A 14,612-nucleotide genomic window follows, 5' to 3' on the forward strand; every position below is an offset into this window, starting at 1 on the left:
CTTGGGTTTGGTTTTGGTGGGTTTTTTTTTTATTATTAACTTTTTAAGAGCTCTTGTCAGTTTATTACATCACTGAATTATACTAGTCCAGACTGAACAGTGTCATTACATTACACAAATCGCCTGGTTTTAAACTTATGACATGGGACAGATGGGAATTTCATAGTAAAGAAATCTTTTTGCATAAAGCTTCAGTGACTCACAGGCACTTAAAACCCATGGACTTTCAGCTGGTCATCTTTAGCCAGACCTACAAGGACTCTTTAGCCGGTCTCTACAGGTAACTGGCATATGTTCTTGTGCTGGCCACTTAATCACTTCTCCCTATTTGGGGTATTCAATTGTGGTACCATTGCAGTGAAATTTGTTTTTTAATGCCTTCACCAGTTTCTTTTTATTGGAATCATCTGTGATGCCCTGGACTGTGGTGATGGTCTTCGTGCTATTCCACTGCTGGATCCTTATATGGATGTAGTCCTCAGTGCCAGCAGGGAGCAGGTCATCACCCTTACTTGCATCAGCAAAGGGGAGTTGGAGGTTCTGGACAGTAGACATAAGATAGGCTTCCCTTCCCTTCTCTCAGCAGATGCTCTCGTGGCAGTAGCTCAAGACCCTGCCAGGGAACGTCATGCAAGTACCTCTGATGCACACATAGCTTCTCCTCCAGGACACTGCTGCTGTTCTGCACTGTCGATACAGGATGAGAACAGTATCCATTTTTTCTAATGTATCATGAAACTTTTCCTTCTTTTTAAAATACTTTTTCTATCTATCTTCTCTTTTAAAGCCCTTCAATGCATGTGTTACCACAGCAAAACAGTACCAGGATGTCTTTGAACAAGTTACAAGACCCGTTTACCTTTAAAACATTCTTCGCTGATGACACTGTCATTTTTATTAATACATTAGAGCGCTGGCTGTACTGATGTTACATTAACTACTAGTCATAAAAGTGCTGTCCAGTGGGTGGAAAGAACATGCCTACAAGATGCAGTCAAAACAACAAAGTCAGCCTGACCCATTACAAAAAGAAGACTCTTGAGCTGAATAAAGACAAGGCACACATAACAGATTGCTCTTCAAGGTGAAAATCATATACACAAACAGTAGCAAACACAGATCTTTCACCTGGCTTCAAAAGAATAAACCAACTATGCCAAACAACTAGACTGTCACCTGAGCAAACTATACACATTGGTGAAGGAAAGAAAAGTTAGGTTTCCTTCCTTAAATGGATGTGCATCTGCAATCTGCAAGAACAAGGGGTAACTTCGTGAATGGTCTAGGCTCAGCTCAAGATAGCTTGAAATATCCTGGGGGAAGGATTTGGACTGTCTGTAAATCTTTAATAACTATTCCCTGGCAGCAGACAGGTCACCAGGAATTAATTGCAATTCTATTCTTTGTGAGGCTACACACTAATAGCCTGGTTCACACACTCCTTGGGCAGCCTTCATTTAGTATCGCCTTAGATAAGTAAGCCTGCATCTCCCCACCTTTACTCAGGCTACGTAGAATCCAACTCTGTAAATCATCTTGTGAACAACTAGTGGAATAAAGGGGTCACAAATCATTCTGCCTGTGGTTCTTTAGTGAGCATCTTCATATCTTTGTCCAGGCTTCATGAATAATGAGAAATAGCAGAGCCACAGGTGGGCTCATTGGAGAGAAATGCTTTAAATGAGCAGAAGTAACCATGTCTAAATCGTGTCAGTGCTGTTGCCCAGACATTGGATGCAGCAGGCAAGAAGAAACACGTTAACAAGTTCTTTACCACCTTAGGAAGAGAAAATCTACAGGATGATATAGACCTCATGGAGTATGGGGTTGCCCAGGACACGAGACTTCCTCACCAGCTCATGGTAGCTTAGCATAGCAGTTTCAAAGCCTCCTAGCTTTTGCTGGGCTTTAAGTGTTGGACCCTGTTGGGGGGGGGGGGAGGGGGGACGACACCCAAATACTGAATTCCTATGTTACAAAACCTGTTTCTAGCATTAGGGTTTTTGAAAGGTCTACTGTGGTAATTCTGCTGCTCCTATATGCTTTATTCATGCTACCACATTAATGGACATACAGAACAAACAAAAGTGTCTTAAAACTTCCAGGTGTTAATTAATGGCATTTATTTTGTGTTTGTGTAAACAAACAGCTATTTCCACTTTCAAATCAAGAGAAGGGAATGCTAAAAAAAAATAAATCCTCTAAACAATCCATCCCATATGTCTCAGGAACAGAACTGTCTCAAAAGAACCGAGGAATGAATGAGTTGCTTTAATGTGGAATTCACACATTGAATGAGGTAGAGCCTATAAAATGGCTGAAAAAACTTCCAGACAAAGAAAAAAATGGGTAAATGGAGCTAATCATGAAATTCTAAATTTGTCCCTGATGCATGCTTCAGCTACAACTGTTAATAATATACACCTAGAGTAGGGAGTCTAAAAACTCTTACAAATGTCCTAACACTTCTGTCATTGAAATCAGTAGGGAAAATTCAAGCATAGATCAAATCTTATTCTTAGTTCTGCTTAAGTAATGGATTTATCCTTCAGTTTCTCCCTCTCAAAAACAGGAACTAATACTACTTTGGCTAATGCTTTGCCCTTGTGCTTTCAGGGAGCAGTTAATGGATTAGGAGTAGTAAAAAGACTAAAAATAACATTTACATCTGGTTGCTATTCATTACAGTAATACTACTCTAAGTCTGATCTGGTCTGTGATTAAAACAAGAATAGTAAGGAACTCTGACAGGAGACATTATCTTGCAATGTTTATGTTTGTATTTAGTCTTTACTGATGTACACAAAACCATCAGGTGTTCCATTCAAATATGCTATTTAAATATTTCTAACCTTAAGAACAGTTTCTATTGTCCCTATCTACTTTCTGCTTGGGAGTACTTCCAGGTATTTGGTCTTACTTTCCTTCTTACATAGTAATAATGTGCTTATATTTTAAACTAATCAATAGTAATTTACAGTCATTGTTTGAGAGACTCTGAAGAGCCCAACTGGTTATTACCTTAATTTTTTTCTTTTTTTTTTTTTTTTCCCTACTTTCGAAGAATCAACTGTATTCAGTCACAGTCATCATCAGCCAGTCACAGACACTTCTGTGTTAAGGTTAAGGTGTAATACATATCCCCCTCTTTCGTTACTTTCTCCTACTAATTTTACAGACCATATTTGTATCAACCAGACTTGAGTTGCTGGGCTGTTAGATGAGAAACCAGCCTTTGGAAAACTACAACCTTCAAACGTCATAGAAAGTCATAAAGTAATGATATAGACTTTATTTCTGAAAAAATAAATGTGACAAAACCCCCTAATTCTATATGACATACAGGAGAAATGCAGACTGGCAAAACTGCTTTTAGTTGCTTGCTTCCTAAATGGAACATTTTTTCAAAAATAAAGATAAGGATTTCTATTTTTAATTCCTTAATAATTTAAATGATGGCTTTCTCTCTAGAAGCTTCATCACTGCAATGGGAAAGAATGAGAGAAAAATCAAAGGCAATGGGTCATCGTGGAGATTATCATCAATAATTCATTAAGCTCTGTGGTGGTGCTCTGGCCTCTTATGAACACAATTTATTTCATCTTGTAATTACACTAAACCCAGCTGAGAAGTTTTCAGTGTATCTCAGGAGCTTCATCTTTGGTGGATGTTAGTAGTACATATATCATGTATATTATTTACATTATAATTACACAGGATAATAACTCCGGATAAACAGCCAATATTTGTTAGAATGTTATTATTAATTTCCCGCTTTTGCCTTTTTTTTTTCCTTTCAACATTTCTAATGATATGAGAAGGAGGTTGGCAGTATCTGCTCTGCATGCAGTTTTGCCTCGGTCCTAGAAACACTAACTTGTAGGCCAAGCTGGAAGAGCAGAGCTCTTGTAGGCCTGGTTGTGTTCCCATTTATGGTCAGCTATATTTTTGATAACAGAAAGAAACTTTACAGTCTTGACTGCAACTATGATTCCCCAAAATAGATTGGGAACACTAAAGACCTTTGCGCATGAAGAAACTAGTCACTCAGACTGGTATTACTGTAACTGGTTGTCAAAACAGAAACTTAACTTAGAAACTAAAAGTCTTTGTCTGAAGGTGCAGAAATCTCACTCTAACAATTAAAACTAGTTGCAACCATGTCTGAAGAGTATCAACATACCAGTACTGCAATACTGGGAATGCACAGAATCAAATACTGGCTGATTTCAACCATTCCAACTGCAACTGATGCTCTATGGCACTAGCAGCATGGTGTTATAGAGTGTACAGAAGTTTACAGGCTTAAAAGATAAAGGGTAAGAAGTATAAGCAAAGGTATAAAGAGTTTGAAGGTGAGCTGGAAGGAGACCGGGAAACAGAGATGAGCTACTTGGAAAAAAAAAAGTTCTTATGGTGCCATGGCACATGCAGTGTGTTTTTTTTTCTGCTAAAGTCAATGATAATGACACCTCTTAGACATTAAAGGATGCAAACTCAAATCCCACTCTTAAAAACACTTTCTAGTTCTTCAAACGGGGCAATTAGGTTTTGATTGTTGTTAACACAGCTCACATATATTTGATGGTCAGTTTGTGTGGGAGGAAGAGGACAAAGAGACAGTGCTAACAAGGAAAAAAGACATATGTAGGCAATAAAAGCCGTGTAAGGCAGTACGGAAAACTGAAGTTCTGAGGCCTTTCTCCAAATGTCTGAACAGCAGCAGTCCATGCCTTGCACACTTATGCATTGTCAATCATTCTGCACTGATCTAAAGCTCAAAAGATAACCCCATAGGAGTTCCCACTGCTGAAGGAAACTCAACAGTCATCACATATATGTATGTAGTATATGTAGTAATCATCAGACAAACTGGTAATCATACACATTTACATGCACATCTTATCTCAAAACTGAATCCTGCCTTGGTTTCCAGTTAAAAAAATATGGAAGTCCAGCTTATGTCAGCTTTGCTACTACTGGTAACCTTCCATGACACTTACATGTCAGAGACACCCCACTGCGTAAATTAAAAATAACAACTGTATTTAGGAAATACCATCAAAGTATCCTCAGAAGTGAATTCTTTTCTAAAAAATATATTTGTTTTACATAATAGGTTCAATTTCTACTTGAAAAACCTGTCAAAAAGGCCACTCTGTATTAAGGTGTATGATCATGGGATCTACACAAGATGTCTAAAGGAACTCGACTCTTTTGACCTGAAGCTTTGGGGGGGGGGGGGGGGGGTAGTGTTAGCTGTTGGTAACCAAGAAATTTTTGTTACAGTCTGTTCACTCAGTGAAAATTTAAGGTTATTTTAAGATTAAATTTAAGATTATTTTATTGAAACCAGCCCCAAGGATTTCGCTTTGCAGCCAATCAACAAAATACTGCAGGTAGTATTAATGAAAGCCTAAAGTCACTAATAAGCCACCACAATCATACTGAAAAAGAATGAACAAAGTCATCTGCCCTTAGGTCAACACAGTCTCCTCGAAATAAAACATTTTCTTTACACCTTCCAAACATGTATCTAATAAAGAAAAACAGCAAAATCCATGATAGAGAAGTGTTATAAAACACGCTGTATGTGAACAGCACCAACGTACGTTAATAGATGCATACAGCCCTGTAATCAGAAATTTGGAAGTAAAACCTATAACCAATCTTGTTACATTTTGGACACAGTCAGAATTGACTAGACTTCAAATATCACTGCCTTTCACAATAATAGCCCCACAAGAAAATGTATTTTTCCTTAATTCACAGGAAAAAAATTATGAGGACAACCACCTATTTAGTACCTTTGAGACTTCATTACAAAAAACTCAGCAACATTAAAAAAGCAGAGCCAAGTAAAAAGATCAAGTAATAGTAGGATAAGTCCCTTCACTGTCTGATCTTTAGCAAGTCATAACCTTATTCATTACTGCAAAAGGAATATTTAGATGAAAAGGAGGTTGGTCATATAGCAAGCGATATAGAGGGTACCCATGCATAGCAAGGAGCAACTCAATCTCCTTCCCTACTACCAAGGTATATATCAATGCCTTAACTCCTTTAATTGTGTAACCTTCACACTGAGAAAGCTGCAGCAATGCTGTCTTCTACCTGATTTCACTTACATGGAACACTGACAGCTGTTAATGATGATTAAAAGATACATCTGTAAATGGCTGCAATGTAAACCACCACTAAGTACAGTATGAAAAAAGTTCTTTAATTTCCCCTGAAATATCAGCAATTACAAATCTATCTGGTCTTCAGAACACAGAAAAATTAAACCCTAAACAAAAAGAAATGCCACACATGACAGAAGCTAATGGTCCTAAAAAAAGCACCGGTATGCTATTGCAGATTTCAAAAAAAAATGGCCAGTGATTTTGTATACCTGTACATTGTTTTCTCTATTAGTGAGATTATTATTTAAAATAATTTAATGGTCTTGATTTCCAAAGGATGGAAATTCGTAGCATGCCAGATTTTCAGGGCATGAAAATCATAACTTTTATTCCTCTTTTGATTAATGTCTGCACTATAAAATTTACCTGGTCAAATACACTTAAGAAAACCCGCTTACATATGCAGTATCTCATATAAAATGCTCCTTGGAAAACACAGACTTTATGAACACAGGGGATAAGAAGAGGCAAACAACAAGGAAGCGAAGCGCAAATGTGTACTTCACTGAGAAAATAGCAAACGTAGCAAAGATATTTGAGACACTGATTTGACATTGTACAAGAATAACAAGACTCTACATTTGGTAATTGATTTGTAGCAAATTATTTACGCATCCTTGAATTCAATCTTAATATTTTTGACCCTATTCTCTCCTTTAATGGCAGATTAACAAATTCAGGCAAGAACAATGCAATACCACAAAGTCTTCAAGGAAAAGCAAAGAACCAGTATACACAGGTATTTTCAGTAAACTATCACCTGCATATTAAGATACTACCTCTCGGAGAAATCCATCAATTAAACTTAAATCTGAGCTTCTCTTGTTGACACAGGAGCTTGTTTTGTCCTATGCAAAAATTCTGTTTTCTGACATAAGATGGGAAAACCCAAAATAAAGACCATATTTTTCTCTGTCTGCTAGTTGCCTGCAAAGAGTAAAGAAATATTTTCTGTATTCAAAAAGGACCGCTTGTCCAAACATTTCTGTGTCTGAATGTCACCAGATCTGGCAGAAGCAAATCATCATCATGAAAACCAATCCTTTTAAAACCTGAGATGAGCTCAAAATGTAGCCTTAAGTGAGAACTGAATGAAACAACAAAGTCAGATCTTGAAACTCCACATAATTGGTATTTTCCACCAGTAGCTTCTCCAAAATAATCAGGTTTCTTGGGAAAGCAAAACTGCCAATGACCATTGTGTTTGTTAAACAACTGATAAAACTAACATAAATCAGCTACAATGCTACTTCATACTGTAGAGAAAAGTAGAGAAAATAGTATTTTCTTATTTAAAATGTCAGAATGGAACCATTCTGCACAGGCGTTTGTTCCTTCTATGTTTGTTCCGTCTATGAACTGACTATCTCATCTAAGTGTCTTTTACTCCATCACAGAACTTTATTAGACCAGGTGACATATTCAGTGTGTTGACCTCTGTATCAGATAATCTTTTACGCTGGAATTTATCTGATCAAACACAGCAGACAGTCACTTGTTCACTCCCTCTTCCAAGAGAAGAGCCAGATGACATCAAAACAACCCTGCTAGTGGCAAGCTCAGAACATACAGCGGGAAGTAGCTCCTCACGCTAAATAGAGATAGTTTCAGGAACTAGTTCCCATCAACAGTTACAGATGCTATCGATGCTATATTGGTTCGAGGGAAGCCCAGTCATGTTTACAGAAAAGAAATACACTGAGCATTACACAGAAACCACATCCAACCTAAGAAGGCTATGAACTACAAATGCATATGAAGATATTGGGGAATACCCACTCTATTCTTATGCTTTTTCATCATTATCTGCTGTTGGGCACTATCAGGGCCAAAAGGTTTCATTCTTGTTGAGACACACATGCACAATATTATTACAACCAAATCCAGTTTTCTGCTTAACCTTTAATAATTTTTCTATGTCTATTTTGCACAGGCATTTTTTGGGGCTTGTTAAGTACCTGACTGACTAATTGTACGTGAGACATTTCACCCTATGTTGGGACCAGTCATTTCCAATTGCACAGACTAATCACGCTCCTCCACTGCCAGTATTTCTGGATCACTTTAGAACACAGTTAAAAGGTATTTCTGACAAAAGACTACCAGGTAAACAAGAGCAGATCAGAGAAAAACTCTCTTGACCAACATTTGCAAAATGAAAGCAAACGATCTGATCCACTTTCTTCAAAAAACATTTGTCTTATGTCTTTTCTTCCTCCAGTGTCACAACTGAAATCAGTATTTCTTCAGGTTTCTGGATTGTTTTATAAAGATAAAAATTCGCCCATTTATGGTAAAATAAGTTTTACTTTGCAATATGCTGCATCACAACCATGCTTTATAGGTTGCTCTTTGAAAAGAATGAGGAGGCAACTATAGAAATTAAGCTCTCATCTCTGTCATGTTAATTGCAGGCTGCCTATCTGGTTTCTTCAGTTATTGGGAAAAAAAAAAAAAAAAAAAAAAAAAAAAAAAAAAAAAACCCCAACAACAACAGCAAAAAAAACCAACACAAATTTAAATGGCAATTCTGCTACCTAAGCATAAGATAATTTTTTCCAATTTTGGGCCACTCCTAATCAGGAAAAAATCCCACTTTTCTAAGAGGTACTATCATTTCACCACAGCAGAAAACAGACTCTGACCAACAATAACTCCTGTCAACAGACCGGGGTGGGTTTCTGCACCCCAGAACTTAGGGAAGATGTTCTGAACTTCAGTACACTAGGACTCAGCAATCAAGTGACAACTTTGATTCCTACCTGTTACTCTTCAGAGAGCCATAAGTCTAGAAATGAGAGAAACTCCAGGGAAAAGGGATGGTCAGCATAAGAAGGGCTTGGAATGGTCAGTGGAGGGGCAATGAAGGAGCTCAGAAAATGAAAAAAATGAATTGACATATAAACATAATAGAACATAATAGTTCAGTGGATCCTGATAAGGTCATCACTGCGACTCTACAACTGTCTGTTCTGGGATGGAGACCTGGGAGCACACTTACGCTGTACAGTGAAGTGAAGTACAGAGCTATACATGGCTTCAGCAAGCTCTAGAGAACAGATATGTTCTTGAGACAGCTATTGATAAACAAGCGTATAATTGTGCCTGCTACTTGTAGAAATTAATCTAAATTTTTGAGATAAAAGTGATAAAAGTGGATTGAGAGTTGGCTGCAGGACAGAACTCAGAGGGTTGTGATCAGCGGCACAGAGTCTAATTGGAGGCCTGTAACCAGTGGTTCCCCCGGGGTCAATACTCGGTCCAATCTTGTTTAATATATTCATTAATGACCTGGATGAGGGGACAGAGAGTATCCTCAGCAAGTTTGCTGATGATACCAAACTGGGTGGGGTGGCTGACACCCCAGAGGGCCGTGCTGCCATCCAGCGTAACCTGGACAGGCTGGAGAGCTGGGCAGAGAAGAACCTAATGAGGTTCAACAAAAGCAAGTGCAAGGTCCTGCACCTGGGGAGGAAGAATGCTAGGCACCAGTATAGGTTAGGGGCGGACCTGCTGGGAAGCAGCTCGGAGGAGAAGGATCTGGGGGTCATGGTAGACAGTTAATTATCCATGGCCCAGCAATGTGCCCTTGTTGCCAAAAAGGCCAATGGAATCCTGGGCTGCATAGGGAAGAGTGTGGCCAGTAGGTCGAGGCTCTACTCTGCACTGGTGAGGCCACAACTGGAATACTGTGTCCAGTATTGGGGTCTCCAGTTCAAGAGGGACAGGGAACTGCTGGAACGAGTCCAGCAAAGGGCAACTAAGATGATTAAGGGATTGGAGCATCTCCCTTATGAGGAAAGGCGGAGAGAGCTGGGACTCTTTAGCCTGGAGAAGAGAAGGCTGAGGGGAGACCTTATTATGGTGTACAAGTATCTAAAGGGTGGGTTGAAGGAGGATGGAGCCAGGCTCTTTTCATTGGTTCCAAGTGACAGGACGAGGGGCAATGGGCACAAGTTAGAACACAGGAAGTTCCGTTCAAACAGTTCTTTACGATGAGGGTGACAGAGCACTGGCACAGGCTGCCCAGGGAGGTTGTGGGGTCCCCTTCTCTGGAGATTTTCAAGACCCACCTGGATGCAGTCCTGAGTAATGTGCTCTAGGCAATCCTGCTTTAGCAGGGGAGTTGGACTAGATGATCTCTAGAGGTCCCTTCCAACTCTGAAAATTCCGTGATTCCATGATTACTATTGAATCCGTACCCTAAACTCCTTGGGTGATGTTAGAAAAATAAACCAGCATTCTGGGGCAATGTTACCCTTGAGAGAAATCTAGGCTCAGGTGGATCTCAGAGTCTCCTTTTTGTTATTACCCTCTCGATATAGTCAGTGGGTAAAACTCTGAATTTTAGGGATTTACAGACCTTCAGAGTGGCCTGTGCATAATGAATGGCAGTAAGATTTCATTCTGGTAGTTTGTTTTCACTCCATCTGAACTATTAGAGTTTAGTCTTATGGTGATTTCAAGAGCTATAACAAAAATAATTCAAAACCCCCACATTTTTTAACATCCATGACATGTCCTTGCCATCTTCTAGACCTATGCGGAAGTAATAAGCCTCTTTATGTTAAAACTGATTCTTATTGGTCAGATCTGGTTGTTGAGTGCTCATTACATAATTCTGTCACTGAATTAAACACATACAGTGCCTGAACTGTTTTGTTATTTTTGTATTATTATGCACTTGGTCAGAGAATGAACTTGACTCAGTGTTGTTAGATGAGAATTAAATTGTTCACGTGCACTGTACAACATGGATTTGAGGGAATTGTTTGAACATAGCTAGGTTCCTGCCAACATAGAGATACAGCTGTGCACACAGACGTGTTTCTACTGAAGGTTTCTGCAATAGAAAAGGAAACACACCTAGAAGCAGGGGAAAGCTAAGCTACTCCTAATACTCTGCAAGTTCTCCAATATTACATCTTCTCTGTTCCAACTCTTAAAATGTAATTTTCCCTAGCACTACAAAATTGGTGATCAACTCTAGTTAATTCTTGGCTCTGAGGCTCTCAGCAGGACTTTGTAATATCTGTTTGGGTGGCAGTGGAGAGATGCTCAACACTTAGACTATGTAAACTTGGACTAAAAGGGGAAAAAAAAAAAAAAGCATGACGGAACCTGAGTTGTTTCTGGAGTCTTGGTGGATCTTCAGACAACCTGACTGTACCTTTCCTTCTGCTCTCAGTGAAGGTCATTTACTCAGTGAAGGCAATTTTCTTACTTTTGGGTTCCTGGACACAGAGCAATTCTGCTCTATTTTAGCAATTTTTACCCAACCTTATTCTAAGGCACATTATCATCCATTTCCTTCATCTTTCACATACTGCCAACATTCTAATGGCCATCAACTTTTTTCTTCAACACACAACTTGGAAAAACTGCAGATAAGCCTAACTTTTCTGAAAGATGTTTCTGAAGAGAAATAGTCTGTTAGTTTTGTGGTGCTATTTCTATGGAATATTAACAATAACCTGTTTTTAATCTTGTCAGGACAATGTATCAAAACAGAAAGACTATCTCAGGTATGGAAATAGCATAGTGGTGTCACTGCCATATAACAACCAGTGTAGCAAGAACATGGCTAGTTTCTTTCAACTACAGAGCAGGCCTGTTTGCTAAGTCTATACTTTGTTCCACCAAGTATAGCATTTTTAGAGCTCATAACTCTCTTGCTCCTCTCTCGACACATGCTCTATCCTTTGCACCAGCTCACCTTTTCTATGAGAAGTATTAACTTCTCCAGTGCCAGTAAGGACACTGTTAATTACTTCAGTACAGCTTTTGTGCTTCTCTGTATTACATTATTTTAGTAGCATTTCAATTTAGCTATACTTATCCTGTGTGCTTAAGACTTCAGCAACACTTTTCTTCAGAAAATATGAAATGCTTTACAAGTCATTAAAATGCAGCTACAGCAATTTCAGAGTCGGTAAACCTAACAAAAGGAGTTTAAGTGATTTGTCCAAGATGAGTCAGTAAGTACAGCAATAGACAAACCCTGGAGATTTAACACTTTCTTCTCTCTCTAACCACAAGATGAAAACACTATTATCTCACTAGCCTGTTCTTACTCTTTCAAGTGAAATTTATTCCAAAAGTACATGCCTCTGAAGTCCCATTTCTGTGCTAATACATAGATTTTTCATTAGTTCTTGACAAAATGCTTAATACTAGTGTTTATTTTATCCTACTCCTGGCAAAATAACCAGGAAGGAATAATAACTGGATCCTAACAACTATGAACCTTTAACATACTCTTCTTCTAGAACAACACAAGAAAAACAACATTTAGGCTGACATTTTTTCAAAGACTCCTAAAACTTCCAGAAAGCAAAAAACCTAATTTTTGGAGGCTCCTTTCCTGTGGAAAGAATGATTACTTCTGCAATTATCCTCTTTCCTGAACCCCAGTCCTATGAAAGTGTCTTCAGATATGAACTATTTTAAACAAAAATATTTTCTACCCTTTTCAATCTACATGCAGAGCAATATTTCTCTTTTTTAGCAATATGTCAGGATAAGTCTCTGTTTCCTTATACACAGAACATATTGCACCCCTCACACATCACTTCTTCACATACAATCACATGCTGCACCTTGTTTAGAAGCTTGCCTGAAAGAATGAGCTATCTGTGTTGTCAAGATGAATGTTTCCGATACTAAAATATCAAAACGCTTTTAACTCAGAGATAAGGGAATTAGTATTAACTTAAAATGAGGACTTCTACACAGACTTTTATCTCACCCTTTGTGTTCTAATGCAGAATCTTTGAAGCAGTCAGTTCCACTTTGTTTCTGCCAGATGAAAAACAACATCTGACTACCAGCTGCACAGAAATTAAACCTTTGTTTTCATGTAACATTTTTATTGGTTATATGCTGTGTTAATATGACAAACATATTATAGCTGAAGTATTATAATGAATTGTGTGTTTGTATTAGTTTGAAAGCATTTTTTACCAAGTTTATACTCACATCATCTGCAAGTCAATACAAAAAGGAACATAGTGAGAAAACCAATGCATTATACTTCATATTAGTCTCTCTTATTAGTGTCAGAAATTAATTGCAGCATGCACAAATAACTCAGTTCTACTTCACCCCTATGGTTGGTGAATAAGGGAATCCTCAACAGAAGGCTTCTATGGGACCCTACCTCGCACAAAGCTCTCAGCCACAGATCAGATAAATTCCCAAATAAAACCTAGAGGAAAAAATTAAAAATACAATTCAGTTCACAGACCCCTACCTGTAACCTCTGCAGGAACTTTATGCTGAAAAAGAGCTGAAGGGGAAAACCAGTTCTAAGAAACACAACTAATGAAGCCTTTTTCCTAAACATTAAAGTCATCACCGGACCCTCAAAAGTATCACAAAGTGAACTTTCTATCCACAGCTCTCTCAGGCAGAACTGTTGTTTCTGTGATGTAGCTTCTCCATTCTCCAAAGAGTAGTAATGTATTATACCGTTTCTTTCAGTGGAGTTGCTAATAGAAACTCATTCCTCTAACCCAGGCATCCATTTTTAGAAAAGTTTCAGAAATACAATGTCTTTGAAAATACTACCGTTAATTCAAATTTGTTTTCAGTTAGCTAACAAGTTCAGAAACTACTAAGAGGTACTTGAACCTCATATAGCCTGATCCAGAATAATACCATTAATTTTCAAAGGAGAAAAGTGGGAGCTTCTGGTTAGTAAATTTGGACTTAAGAGAAAAGGTGTTGGAACAATCCATAGGGAAAATGCAAATAAATCAAACAGGCAATGGAAGATTTTTGCTAAAAAGGTCCATGTATTCTGTAGAGCTCTCTCAAATGACAACAGTTATAACCTACACATTATATCATCTGCAGATCTATCCCACCTTCATTCTTCAGCCACTGTTTCTAAGAGACTCAGAAATGTCTCCTTCACTTTATATTAACCAGTTGCTCATTTAATTTCCTTTGAAGTCTAAAACTCTCAAGGAAATGGAAAACACAGAAAGACATAAGCTAAAAGAGTTAAATATATGGAAGCTTATTATAGCAGGGAAATACCAGAAAAATAAGATCAGACCAGTTTCCAGCAACTTAGATGTTAATTTTCCTAATTCTGTATCCTGTAAGTTTCATTATTTGCAAATTTCATACAGGTTTGACTGAGGGAACACCTAGGAGGAATAAGCAAGCAGCTTCAAGTCTGCTTTTTTCTGTGATTACAACATATTCTAAAGGCCTTTACAAATCCTCCATCTTACCCCGTTTCTAATCTCATTCATTTTCTTCTAAAAAGCCCCAACTTTGATTTTATAATAAATAAATTAATTATATAATAATATATCTAATGGTCTTGGCCAATAATGCTAACACATTACAACATGGGGTGATGCATTTGAAGACAAAAGTATCAGCAAACATAGCTGATTTTTGTTACAATGACTC

At 38.0% G+C, this 14,612-nt stretch overlaps 1 pseudogene across 1 annotated transcript; it reads right to left on the reverse strand.

The window, feature by feature from the left end:
• Positions 1-209: 209 nt before the first annotated feature.
• On the reverse strand, positions 210-555 carry LOC309671039 (eukaryotic translation initiation factor 1-like; annotated as a pseudogene). Its single transcript has one exon. The product of its transcript is annotated as a eukaryotic translation initiation factor 1-like (transcript).
• Positions 556-14,612: the final 14,057 nt, after the last annotated feature.

The sequence above is a fragment of the Vanellus vanellus genome, assembly GCF_965231255.1.
Source record: "Vanellus vanellus genome assembly, chromosome: 4".
Lineage (NCBI taxonomy): Eukaryota > Metazoa > Chordata > Aves > Charadriiformes > Charadriidae > Vanellus > Vanellus vanellus.